Raw genomic sequence first — 15,000 nt, 5'->3', positions numbered from 1 at the left:
TATTTTGGTGAGGATGTGTTGGAAGATAAAAGAATGCCAGCCACCATATACAAATCTTTAAACCCAGGTATACCTTGGCTTTATTGGTGAAACGCGGTGAGTGGATTCCGTAGAGTTTTGCGAATGCGAAGCTTCTGTTTCATTCTTAAAGCCTCGACAGGTAATTTGAATACGGAAATTACACCAGCCTACCCATCATGCTTACCTTCGAAAAAAAAAATAATTAGACACAATATACTCAAGTTAATAGGAAAATTACACAGGAAATTGAACTGTATTGCCTGGTTATTAGTGAGTAGTTTGAGTGGATGATATTTTGAGTGCGGCGTAATTGGGTTGTTAGGGATGGTAATGATGGTTTGAGTGTAGGAGGGTAGTGTTCAATGATTCTGTGTGTGTGTGTGTGTGTGTGTGTGTGTGTGTGTGTGTGTGTGTGTGTGTGTGTGTGTGTGTGTGTGTGTGTGTGTGTGTGTGTGTGTGTGTGTGTGTGTGTGTGTGTGTGTGTGTGTGTGTGTGTGTGTGTGTGTGTGTCGTTAGCCTACACAGTATTGACTCTGGATGATGAATGATGCAGAATTTGAAGGAAAAACACGAAAGTAAATATGAAAAATGTGTGTGTGTGTGTGTGTGTGTGTGTGTGTGTGTGTGTGTGTGTGTGTGTGTGTGTGTGTGTGTGTGTGTGTGTGTGTGTGTGTGTGAGAGAGAGAGAGAGAGAGAGAGAGAGAGAGACTAAAAACCCAGGAGATTTCTTGTGCAACCACGGCTCAATCAACGCTATCACCATCCATCCAACACCATTTATTTCCTACCCACACCCGCAGACTGAGCCATCCCTGTACGTCAGATCTAAAGCAGCAGAGTTACATCATAACTTCCAGCCTCGTAAAATATTAAATAATTCACTGTAATCTGGTAGGGTACGAAAAATGGTGAAAAGGTATTATACAATCATAATCTTCGCCTCTATTGTACGAGGGAATAAGGGTAAATTTGGCTTAATGAGTGAGTACTATGTGATTAGGGTAGAATGTTGGAAATTCACCTTTATAGAGCCTGGGAATAAGGGCGAAATTGCTTGAAGAATGAGCAGTGTGATTTGGGGTACATTGTTACATGTCATGCTGTTCTTTTTTTTTCAGGAGTTTGTGTTAAAGATAGTGGGTTTTTGTGGTGGTGGTGGTGGTGGTAGTAGTAGTAATAGTAGTGGTATTAGTAGTAGTAGTAGTAGTAGTAGTAGTAGTAGTGGTGGTGGTGGTGGTGGTGGTGGTGATGGTAGTAGTAGTAGTAGTAGTAGTAGTAGTAGTAGTAGTAGTAGTAGTAGTAGTGGTGGTGGTGGTGGTGGTGGTGGTGGTGGTGGTGGTGGTGGTGGTGCTGGTGATGGTAACAATAAAATATAACAATACTTAAATTAATAAATACTTCTTTTTTTTTTTTACACTAACAGAACAGAGGAAGGAAAACCAACAAATACAAAAATAATCCATACACCTGGTTACAGGTGTCCTCCATTCATAACTACTCCTCCTCCTCTTCCTACCACTACTTTTACTATTACTACTCACCTAAAAATAATAATGATAATAATAATAATAATAATAAATATAATAATAATAATCCATCCATCCATCCATCACCCAATCCTGCATTGCCCCATGAGAAGCGTAGGAGCCCAGGGCTTGGCAGTTGGTCCCTACATTTAAGATGAGAGTGACCAGCCTCACTCAACCCTGAGTGACATTACATGAGCAATCAACCCCAACCACCCCTTGGCTATAAACCTTCACCGGCTCAATCCGATTGGAGCGCAATAGTTACCCACTAAGCCACCAGGCGCCAAAATTTGATTATATGGTTACCACCCAGCGTAGTAAATGTCACTCAGTGTAGAGTCATCCATAGGCAGAAGGAAGAGAAAAGAATGAAAGAAAGAAAGACTGAAGAGGGAGTGTACAGTTACCCGCAGGCAGAAGGACAAGGAAAGAATGAAGGAAAGAAAGACAGAAGAGGATGGAAGGAAAGAGGGATGGAGGAGAGGAAAGGGCAGACACCCGACAGCAGCACTACATCGAGTGAGTGGATGGTAAGCGCCCCCACCTACCACAAATAGTAATAAAAATAACATCAATACTACTACTACAGTACCACCACCACCACCACCACCACCACCACTACTACTACTATGTGCATAAAAACACTTACCACACTACATAACACGAAAAGGCTTCAAATCTAAACACATCATTTCTGAACCACAAAAAAAGTGTAAAGGAAGTTTTGACCATAAATGTACCTGGCTGTAGGGACGAATTATGCAGAGAGAGAGAGAGAGAGAGAGAGAGAGAGAGAGAGAGAGAGAGAGAGAGAGAGAAATAATTTGGTTTGCTTTTTTATTTTTGCGTTCGAGTATAATGACAGGAAAATAATATGACTAGGTGCTATTAGGAATAATGTGTGTGTGTGTGTGTGTGTGTGTGTGTGTGTGTGTGTGTGTGTGTGTGTGTGTATTAGTTATTTGGTTTTTTAGTGTGTATATATATATGTGTGTGTGTGTGTGTGTGTGTGTGTGTGTGTGTGTGTGTGTGTATTTATGAATGTATGTATGATAGTTTGGTTGCATGGTTGACTGGCTGGCTGGCTGTATAATTCATGCATGTATGTGTGTAGCCTATGAATGTATGTATGTAGCTTATGTCTGTATGCATGTATGTTATGTGTGTATGTATGTATGCACGTAAGTATGGCTGGTTGGTTGGACGGATGGTTGGACGGATGGACGAACGAACATAAGGATGAATGGATGGATATACAGCCCATGTGTGTGTGTGTGTATGTATGTATGAATGAATGAATGAATGTAAGCATGTATGTATGTACGTATGTATGTATGTATGTACGTATATATGTATGTATGTATGTATGTATGTACGTATGTATGTATGTATATCCCCAGTACGTACACAGTCCCTAATGAGGCAGCCACCCTAATTACATCAAATAATTAGATCTATTAGGATAATGTGTCCTGCATGTTTGTTGATTGCGGGGTTGAAGAGAATAACAATTATGCCTAATGTGTGTGTGTGTGTGTGTGTGTGTGTGTGTGTGTATTTATTTTTTTAGTTTGTATGTGTGTGTGTGTGTGTGTGTGTATTAGTTATTTGTTTTTTTTAGTTTGTATGTGTGTGTGTGTGTGTGTGTGTGTGTGTGTGTGTGTGTGTGTGTGTGTGTGTGTGTGTGTGTGAGAGAGAGAGAGAGAGAGAGAGAGAGAGAGAGAACATGCATTCAATACAGACGGTGGGTACTGGCGTCAAAGTGGTGATATATATATGTAATAATTCTTAACACCCATCCTGAATGAAAGAATCCTAGTATGTATGGACGGTGTGTATTAGAACCGAAAAGGTGACATGAAAAGGTGTATGCTGGGCTTCAAGAAACGGACTGAAGATTAAGAAAAATAAATAAATCGGAAAAGAAAATTTGCTTAGCTCATCCATTCTGTTCTCTTTTTATTATGGTATCGATTTCCTTTATATTCTAATTAATCTGACTTCAATAGAGTGAGAGAGAGAGAGAGAAAGAAAGAGAGAGAGAAATTAAGATACAGGAAGGATACTAATAACCAGGAAAGTAAATAAATATATATATGTTGAGAGACTGAGATAGATAGATAGATAGACAGACAGACAAATAGATAGACAGACAGACAGACAGATAGATGGGCAGGTAAGTGGGTGGGAGGGTAGGTAGGTAGGTAGGTAGAGAGAGAGAGAGAGAGAGAGAAAGAGAGAGAACACCACACTTCACCACACCAACAGCCTAATATCTCCCTCATACTACCCTTCACCATCATCACCACCACCATCACCATCATCATCATCATCACCATCACCACCATCATCATCATCACCATTATCATCACCACCATCATCATCGTCACCATCACCACCACCACCACTACCCACCACCACTACCATCATCATCATCATCACCACCACCACCATAACCATCATCATCACCACCACCATCATCACCATCATCACCACCACCACCATCATCATCATCATCATCATCATCATCACCACCACAACCACCACCACCATCATCACCACCACCACCACCACCACCATCACCACCACCACCACCACCATCACCACCACCATCATCATCATCATCACCAATACACACTAACCTTAATCTCTCAAACTACCCTTCAACCACCCAAGAGAGTCGTTAGGTTGTAATCATCGAATAGGTGGTTCATATTGACTTATCTCTCTCTCTCTACCTACCTACCTACCTACGTACCCACAACTTACCTGCCTACATATCTGTCTATATCTATCTATCTATCTATCCATCTATCTATCTATATATCTTTCTCTCACGATGTATATATATATTTACTTTCCTGTCAATGAGTATCCTTTTATCTTAATTCTCTCTCTCTCTCTCTCTCTCTTAATGCAATGAAGGAGCCAAATGGTAGAAGTCCGCAAAATTGGTCCCGAGAGAGAGAAAGAGAGAGAGAGAGATTTTATTTCCTACTCCCACTGGCACACCCATCTTTCTTCATTTATTCATCTACCTCCACGCCCACTCCAGCAGACTGAGCCGTCCCCGCAACACGTGGGTACCGCCAAGTAAGTTCCTAGTGGAGGGTTGATTACGAACCGCCCTCTATCTCGTGGGCAGAATGAGTCGCTTAGGGGAAGGTGTTTGTTTGGTCTCCCTATTACACGTTAATATCCTTGCATATTTTTAAATCAATGAAGACAAAATTAAAGAAAAAAAGGGAAATATCAGTGTATAAGAGGCAGTAAATAAATAACTATATAAATAGATAAATAGATAGATAGATAGCTGAAGGAGCCGCGTTGTTTGTTTGTGCTTCCAAGGGCCAGTGACCCCCAGACCCATATATATTCTGAATCAGGGTGACCCAAGGATGGTTTTACGCGGGTCAAAATTCAGATCTGGGTCACTTGAGGTCACCGGTAGAGTGTTTGCCATTTTGGTCCGGGCAACGCCGGGTACCCCAGCAGCCCAATTTTTGGCATGGAGACTCACATGACCTCCAGTTCGGACAAAGGCTATGTAAGGTTGACCTCCGAGGTTATTTGATGTCATCGGTCGAAGGTCATTTGAGGTCACCGGTAACAGTAAACAAGTGCGACAAATACCGTGCGTTAGTCTTCGAAAGCTGAAACAGAAAGTTCCTGGCCCTCTTATAACCCCTCTTCAAAAGCATAAGAGGTACATGGTCTTTCTCGAGTGAAGAGAATGATTGAACTAGAACAAATATGATTACAGTGTTCACCTTTTCGGCCCGGGCAAAGCCGGGTACCCCTGCTAGTATGTACATAAGGTGAGTCGCTAAGGAAATGGCGTGACGGATTTCTCCCCGATAACGAAAAGCGGTGTTTTTATCAGTATCTCCTTCGTTAGTGTCCGTTATTGCCTGTGTGCGTGCGCGAGCGACAGGGCTTCCATTTTAGGGTAAAATACCCTAATTTAGGGTAATCAGACCCCTTCTAGGGTAGCGTTTAGGGTAATACATAACATAGGGTAATTTTAGGGTAATTTTTTGCCAAAATGCACACACACAAAAAATGTGTCACAATCAGTCGAAAATCAAAAATATTTCTCAAACCTAATATAGAAATGAACACAAAACTCTAAAGTTTCAAACTGCGCGCCACGTTTAATTCCGAAACGGTTAGGCCGGGTTGGCTCAGATGAGTGTTCTGATTAAACCAGAAATCTAATAGAAATGAGATAAAACATAGAGAAACCTGTTTTCTCTTACTTTATTTGTTTATTTTTGTTTTCTTTAAATCAAATATATGAATTCTTTACATACTTCATCCAGTTTGCCTTTTTCTTAAACAGTGTATTTTTGTTTTCTTTAAATAAAAAATATGGAGTTCTTTACATATTTCATCCAATTTGCCTTTTTCTTAGATTCATATATATATATATATATATATATATATATAATCGAAGTCAGCGTTGCCTACTATTTAGTGTAAAACATAGGAATTTAGGGTAAAACTGTCCTGATAGGGTAAGATGAGCGGAGCTTATGGAAGCCCTGGCGAGCGATGTGGTGGTGGTGAGGTAGTGTGTGGGAGGGTGTGGTAGGTGACACACCGCTCGTCCTCTTCCTACCACTATCATCGTTACTACCACAACTACCACTATAATCGTTACTACCACTACCACCACTATCATCGTTACTACCACTACCACCACTATCATCGTTACTACCACTACCACCACTATCATCGTTACTACCACTACCACCACTATCATCGTTACTACCACTACCACCACTAGCATCGTTACTACCACTACCACCACTAGCATCGTTACTACCACTACCACCACTAGCATCGTTACTACCACAGCTACCACTAGCATCGTTACTACCACAACTACCACTGCTACCACTATCAAACAACTGCCACAAAAACTACTACTACCACTATCCAACAACTACCACAGCTACTAATATTACCACCGTTACTACCACATCTACAATCATCTTCGTTACTACCACAACTATCTACGAAATCGTTACTACTACTACTATTACTGCTGCTGCTACTACTACCATCTGTCACTACCACAACTACCTACATTACAACTACCACAGCGCCTACCAAAACCTTCGTTACCACAACTACCACCACTACCACAACAACCACCATCCCTTCTACCACTATCACTACCACATCTACCTACACCCTCATTCCTACTAAAACTACCACTATCACTACCACCATCCCTACCACAACTACCACCATCCAGTCTACCTCTACAATATATAAGGTAGGTAAAGTTTAAACTAGTAAAAACGAGATAGATAGATAGATAGATAGATGGATAAATAGACAGATAGATAGATGGATAGACAGACTGATGGATAGACAGATGGATAGATATAGATAAACAGGTGGGTGGATGGATAGATAGATAGATGGATAGATATAGATAAACAGGTGGATGGATGGATGGATAGATAGGTAGTTGGATGGATGGATGGATGGATGGATGGATAGATAGGTATGTAGTTGGATGGATGGATGGATGGATAGAGACGTAGATGGATGGATGGATAAATAGATAAAGACAGATAGAGGGATAAATAGATGGAAAGATAGATAGACAGATAGATAGATGGGCAGACAGATAGATAAAGGGATGAAGTGAAATGAGAAAAACAAAAAAAAGGGACAATTGATAAGAAACAGGAATGCAGAGGAATATACAGTACATGCATTCTCTCTCTCTCTCTCTCTCTCACTCTTTCTCTCCTTCTCTCTCTCTCACTCTCGCTCTCTCTCATGAACGCAAAGGATAATACGAGTATATGCACTTTCTCTCTCTCATGAACGCAAAGGATAATATATGCACTTTCTCTCTCTCTCTCATGAACGCAAAGGATAATATATGCACTTTCTCTCTCTCTCTCATGAACGCAAAGGATAATATATGCACTTTCTCTCTCTCTCTCATGAACGCAAAGGATAATATATGCACTTTCTCTCTCTCTCTCATGAACGCAAAGGATAATATATGCACTTTCTCTCTCTCTCTCATGAACGCAAAGGATAATATATGCACTTTCTCTCTCTCTCTCATGAACACAAAGGATAATATATGCACTTTCTCTCTCTCTCTCATGAACACAAAGGATAATATATGCACTTTCTCTCTCTCATGAACGCAAAGGATAATATATGCACTTTCTCTCTCTCTCTCATGAACGCAAAGGATAATATATGCACTTTCTCTCTCTCATGAACGCAAAGGATAATATATGCACTTTCTCTCTCTCTCTCATGAACGCAAAGGATAATATATGCACTTTCTCTCTCTCTCTCATGAACGCAAAGGATAATATATGCACTTTCTCTCTCTCTCTCTCTCTCTCTCATGAACGCAAAGGATAATATATGCACTTTCTCTCTCTCTCTCTCTCATGAACGCAAAGGATAATATATGCACTTTCTCTCTCTCTCTCATGAACGCAAAGGATAATATATGCTCTCTCTCTCTCTCTCTCTCTCTCTCTCTCCCTCCATTAAAACATCAATAACGGCCCCTTCACGCCTTAACACCTTTCATGCAGCGAATTATTCTTTACTCTCACAACCCCAGACGCTTTCCCTCATCTTCACACACACCCCCGGTAGTGAGGGGGTTAGGGAGGGCTGTATTAACCCCCTCCAGGCCAAAAATCGTCTTCTGGGCTGAGTAAAATCGCAGGAATGAGGCACAGAATTGAGGGAAAATTAGGTGATATATTTGGTGATTGACTCCTATTATGACTATTACTATTACTGCTGCTACTACTACTACTGCTACCACTACAACTACTACTACTGCTACCACTACAACTACTACTACTGCTACTACTACCACCACCACTAATAATAATAATAATCCATCCATCCATCCATCAACCAACCTTACCTTGCTCCATGAGGAGCGTAGGAGCCCGAGGCTAGGCATGTTGGTCCTGATATTTAAGATGAGAGTGACCAGCTCCGCTCATCCCTGAGTAGCATTATGTAAGCAATCAACTCCAACCACCCCTTGGACATAAACCTTCACCGGCTCAATCCGATTGGAGCGCCGCAATTACCCACTAAACCACCAGGCGCCAAAATTTCGTTCTATGGTTACCACCCAGCATAGTAAATGGTTTCCTGGTGTACAGGAAACCATTTGGCTTGTCACTCAGTGCTGACTCACCCACAGGCAGAAGGAAGACGCAAGAATGAAGGAAAGAAAGACAGAAGAGGAAAGAAGGAAAGGAGGGAGGAGAGGAAAGGGCAGACACCCAAGAGCAGCACTACATCGAATGAGTGGATGGTGAGCGCCCCTACCTATAATCTATCTATTGCCAGACGCCATAATCCCGTAAGGGGTGGCCATTTGACAATGAGTTATTTGTTTTACGGGGAGGGGCACTAACCCTCCACCAACCCACTTGCTGACAAGTAGGGAGCACGTATGGTTGTAAATGGCTTCTTGGCTTACACGAAACCATTTGGCTTGTCATTCAATGGAAAGCAACCTGTAAAGGAAAGAAAAGCAATAAGAAGTGACGGGAAAGAAGGGAAAAATAGGAAGACAGGAGGGCAGGCACAGAAAAAGAATGATAAGGGCTAAGGAAGAAGTAGGCAGCACTACACCAAGAAAGTGGATAATGGTCACTACCACCTACCACTAACTTTGTCACAAAAATAATAAAAGAGGAGAGACATGCCACAGACCCTGCTCACTGCACAGTCCCACGTCCAGGCAATTAATCTGGGACCCCTAGCCCGGCAGCCTTGACCAGTGGCTCTGGTAATGGCTTCGGGACACCCTGCCAGGACAGATACAGGGACACCCTCCAAGCACGCCTTGGCACTGTAACTGCCCTGCCGTTTTACAACCATTGATAGGGCAGCCTCCTAGGGCGCTACTCCCAGGTTTGGGCCCCTCTCTTTAGCCCCTACACCGCGGGCTTGTTTACCAATTACTTGCGTGTCCCGCGGGGTTATTTGGGCTCCGAGAGACTCTCAAAAAATATTTGCTAAAAATCAGTTATTAGTCCTAGAATAATAAAATTATATATGCTTATAGCACATACCTTCAGCTTTCTCCTGGAATGATTGTTGAGCCTTCGTCGGTTTCCGTAGGACTTGTGGAGACCTCTGAAGTAGGGTAACTAAGTCTCCACTTTACACTTCCCGACAACCCGTTATATGATTACCACAGCCAGATACAAACACTATAAACACTATTCTACCATTTTCAAGTAGTTTGGGATCCATACTAAAAAAAAACAGTGTGAAAGCAATGGAAATTACGAGCGCGTCTGATCGCCGCACTTGCGCTAGTTCGCTCTAGGCACTCTGTCATTTATTATTCATAAAACCCCTCACACTTTATATTTCTATTACTATATCACACTTATATATATCTGGAGTCTTTCTCCATAAGTTTCATTCAGTCGTATTATTTTATTGTCACTGAAGTCATTCTATTTTTCAGTCAGTAAAATACGTAGAGAGCCACGGATTCACTCTCACTGTTATAACATAAATTATTTGTACTCATATTCTTATATTACTAATTACTTACATTACTATTTACATTTTCTATTCTATTTTCAATATTTACCCTTCTATTTTACTTACAATATGTTATTCACTGTCACTTTCAGTAAGATGAAACTATAGTACACTGTTCAATCATATGAACTGAACATCCATTGCTTTCACCTGCTATTTACACATTATTTACACATTATTTCCAAATAATTCTGCTTCCACACTTGCACTGTTAGAACTGCTTCTGGCTGTGATAATCGAAGAAGCAGGTTACACAGAGGGGAACCTGGCATTCAGCGCACTGCCAAGAGGTGCGTTTATGCTCAGGTGTGCGGCGTGTGGTATGCGCACATACCTGACACCTGCGAATCGCAGCCTTCCTTTTCCCTGTGGCAGGCATTAGCTCAAGTCTGTGCCGCTCCATATACGCCCTCTGCTCAAGTCGGTCGGGAAGTGTAACTGGATGGCGCCTTGGAGTTGCTGCTTGCACCTTACCATATTTTTCCAGCAGCTGCTGGACACAAGTCCTGGCGAACAACCTCAGGGAGAAGGACTTGGGTGGCTTTACCTTCATCTTGTACAGGATGAAGGCGTTCAGCATCGTCATATCTATGAGATGCAGAAAAACTTTCCTGTACCACCTAGTATTCTTCCTGAGGCAGTCGATCTCACCAATCATCATGTCGGACTTGTCCACCAGCCGCATGTTTATATTATAGTCCAACACAGCATCAGGTTTCATCACAGGTTCGCCTGTCCTACGGTCGACCTTCCCACTGTCTCTCATCTCCCCCTTATGTACGGTGGTGAGCATGTGCACGACTCTCTTGTCATGCCACCGTATTGCCAGCATCTTCTCAGACTTGCGTAGGTGCACGTCTCCTCGCTGCGAGTTTCCTGCCTCTGGGAATTTGGGGAAGTTGGCACGATTACTTTTGACAGTGCCGCAGGAGCCAATGCCGTGCTCAGAAAGGTATTTGGCAAGTTTCGGTGCTGTATAGTAGTTGTCTGTATACAGCACATGATTCCCACCAAAATACTTTTCTAGGAGCACTTTCACTACACAGCCTGAGAAGCCAAGGGGGTGTGTTTTATCGAGATCGACAGTGCTGGCTGAATATATGACGAAGTCAAGGATGTACCCCGTCTTACAGTCGCACAGTACAAAGAACTTAATTCCAAAGCGATGGCGTTTGCTTGGAATGTACTGGACAAACCGAAGACGTCCTCTGAACAGAACCAAGGACTCATCAATGACAACCTTCTGAAATGGGTGGAAGAATGACATGAACTTATCCTTCATTCTGTTCAGAATCTCCCGGATCTTCCAGAGTGGGTCGGTTTGGGAAGGTACATCGTTGTCGGCAAAGTGCAGGTTTCCCATGATGTTCCGGAAGCGATCTCTGGCCATGTACTTGTTGAAGGTCGGTGAGGGTAGTAAGGGGTCCATGGACCAGTATTCTTCCAACTCATGCTTCTTGGAGTGTGGCATAAGAAGCATGAGGGCAAAGAACACATACAGCTCCTGCACTCCCAGCATGGTCCACTGTTGCATCTTGGCTGCACCTGTACCACTAGCAGCACGTTGTGATTCGAACCTGTTAGTCTCATCACATATGTGCTGCATGACTTCGTCATCTAGGAAGGCCAAAAGGTAGTCGACACACTCAGCATTTTCGTCCATAGTGAAGGCAGGCTGAACTCCTGACGAGCTCTCATCGAAAACCAGGTTTTCGGGGACAAAATCTGACCCTTCCGTCCACGCGAAGGCGTCCAGGATTCCCTGGCGTGGCGGTGGAGGGATGGTGGTGGTGGTGGTGGTGGAGGTTGGCTGAGAGGGAGGCTTATCACGGTCAAGGTCACTCGCACTGACCCTAGGTTGCCGTACAGCACTAGCAGCCCTTACCCTACTAGCTACACTACTTCTCACTCTCTTAGATCTACCTCTACCTCTACGGCCGGCCTTCACTGTTGATGCTGGTGGTGACTCCGACGACGAAGACTCCGGAGATAACTCAGCCGACGATGATGACGAGATGAGTAAAGAGGGGCTTGGGGAACGGGGAGGTGAATGATCTCGTGACTCATGGCGGGCTGGGTCACGTGGGGGCATTGTTCTGGGGCTAACACGCCGCCTTTTCACTCCCTTCCCAAATTCTTTTCCTTCCTGCACTAAAGGCTCCTTTCCCTTGGAGCTACACACAGATTCACTGGTAGGAGCACTTGTTGTCGCTGTTTCTGGCGCGATAAGTTCACCCGGCTCATCACACGATTCACCGGAATCGTCAAAATCGCTGTCCATTATTATCATCGACAATTCAGCAAGTTCTCGTGCCACTGCAGAGTCACTGAGGCCTTTCCTGCTTGCCTCAACACTTTTCTTGGGGGTAGAGGTCACGGGGCCCTTTGCAATGGGCGCAGAAGCGGCAGGAATGGCGGGGCGCGAGTGCGACATGTTGTCTCTGCAGTGGAGGACAAGGAACTAAATGCCGCGGCTTATCTGAGAAGGGAAGGGTTGACAATGACACTTTAGGCTGACTGCTGCTAACTTACAGGCTAATTTTTTATAGGTAGAAAATCTCGGCAATAAATAAAGAAATAGGTACTTCCAGGTGAATGTAAATGTCAATTAGGATTCTCCCTTCCTTTCTGATATATATTTTTATTACAGACATCGATTACAAGGCATAAATCAAAGGGGAAATTACCGTGGTAATGTAGCGAATGAATGCACGTGAGGTTTTGTCAGGTGATAATTGAGCAATTTCAGGAGTATAACACTATCACTTACCTGTTTTTTTTTTGGTATATATTATTGGGTAAAAATATTGGGCATAGGGCTTATTTCAATGGATGAAATCTGTGGAAAAAGAAGAGGGAAATTTCCGTAGCGCAGCGCGGCGTGGGAGGTGAGAGGAGAGGGTAATGGAGGGCAAGTAGGGAGGGGAGTCAAGAAGGGGGTAAATTATCTGAGAAGGGAAGGGTTGACAATGACACTTTAGGCTTACTGCTGCTAACTTACATGCTAATTTTTTATAGGTAGAAAATCTCGGCAATAAATATAGAAATAGGTAGTTCCAGGTGACTGTAAATGTCAATTAGGATTCTCCCTTCCTTTCTGATATATATTTTTATTACAGACATCGATTACAAGGCATAAATCAAAGGGGAAATTACCGTGGTAATGTAGCGAATGAATGCACGTGAGGTGTTGTCAGGTGATAATTAGGCAATTTCTGGAGTATAACACTATCACTTACCTGTTTTTTTTTTGGTATATATTATTGGGTAAAAATATAGGGCATAGGCCTTATTTCAATGGATGAAATCTGTGGAAAGAGAAGGGGGAAATTTCCGTAGCGCAGCGCGGCGTGGGAGGTGAGAGGAGAGGGTAATGGAGGGCAGGTAGGGAGGGGAGTCAGGAAGGGGTTAAAATAGCTAAAATGTCAACAATGGATGGGAGTACAGATGAGATTTGGAGTGCTGACTAGTGTTGAACATTGGCAGTACTGATATATGATACAAGCCACCACTTGAGAGCCCGGGATAATTCAAAATAACACAGAATCACAAAAGTGACGCCCCGCGGTATGATCCATTGTAGCCGAGCGTCACGAAAGTGACGCCCCGCGGTTAAGGGGTTAGGCAGCAGCAGCAGCCTAGGAACCGCAATGCCCTGTATCCTCTAGCAAAAGTTCTAACGCCATCTCACCCCGGCCCCATGATCTATGCTGGCGGAGATCTCGTCACGCCCCCCCTCAAAAGGTCTGCCACAAGATAACAGGGGCAAAGTTTTCTGGCTGCATGCCCTTGCTGGCATCAACCCCTGTGACGTAGTGGGATACGTTGTGTGATATGTAAAGCGCATGTGGTTAGTGTATGAGATACTCAGAGAAAGTGTTTGGGAGGGCATGCTGGTCTACTCTCCATGTTAGTGTCACACTGAAAAGGTCAGCAAGGTGGAATGGTTAAAAAGCTAGTGAAACAGGAGCTCCAGCTCTCCCTGTCACCAGCATTCCCATTCCCCTTGGGGGTACCACCTTGATTGGCTGCTGCTGCATCCTACTTCCTACTCGGAAAGACTAATCCTTATGAATACAGTATCACCCTGCATACAACTACAAACAACATCAGTACAAAGGCTTCTTCACATCTCAATGACTTGAACACAAACAATGCAACTCTTTCTCAAATAACTTTGGCAAACTAAAAGATTTTCCTACCTGAGACCTTAACTGAGAGTTTTCCTTTTCCAAAAAAGAGAGTTCAGTCATGAGCTGTGTAATAAGATCAGACTGGTGATCTCGTAGGGTTCTTATTTCCTCTACAATTACCAGAACATCCTTCTCCTCCTTTACTCCAGTCACAGATTCCCTTGGCTTAAGTGATGGATCCTGGTTTCCTTTCTTCGCTTGGTATACAGATCCATCTCTATGTTTCACAGTTGTATCATCTCCCTCTTCCAGTGTTTTTATGTTATTTGCTGGTTCCCTGCTTTCCTCTGATGTATTTTTCTTATATTTCTCATCATTTTTTTCCCTCCACATCTGCTGATTTTTCTTCTATCAACATGCAGAGAAGTGAGTCAAATTTTTCTGTGTTCCTGGTCATCTCCACTGTGATGGCCTGTGTCTTTCTGCCAACTTGTGTGGTAGAAGCCGGCAGTTCTCTACTGGCTGATCCAAAGCCACCTCCACCACTCATGCTGCCACTCCCACTTCCCATCTTCATCCGCTGATTCTCCATTGCTTTCACATACTTCTCCAACTGCTGATTCTGAAAACTAAGAAGCTTCTGTTGCCGGAGGTGGTGACAGTGTTGAAGGGCAATGCTCTGCCGTGCAAGTGTGTTGTCAGTCAGGGCTAAAGCTGCAGTCAGCAGCTCAGCG

At 43.3% G+C, this 15,000-nt stretch overlaps 1 pseudogene; it reads right to left on the bottom strand.

Moving 5' to 3' along the window:
• Positions 1-15,000, bottom strand: part of LOC145395698 (uncharacterized) — an 84,319-nt pseudogene that overhangs the window by 69,215 nt on the left and 104 nt on the right.

The sequence above is a fragment of the Coenobita brevimanus genome, chromosome 33 (assembly GCF_032717465.1).
Source record: "Coenobita brevimanus isolate Jiangsu-jjx chromosome 33, ASM3271746v2, whole genome shotgun sequence".
Taxonomy (NCBI): Eukaryota; Metazoa; Arthropoda; class Malacostraca; order Decapoda; family Coenobitidae; genus Coenobita; species Coenobita brevimanus.
The sequence above is the reverse complement of the archived record's forward strand: the minus strand, read 5'-3'. Positions and strand labels throughout refer to the sequence as shown.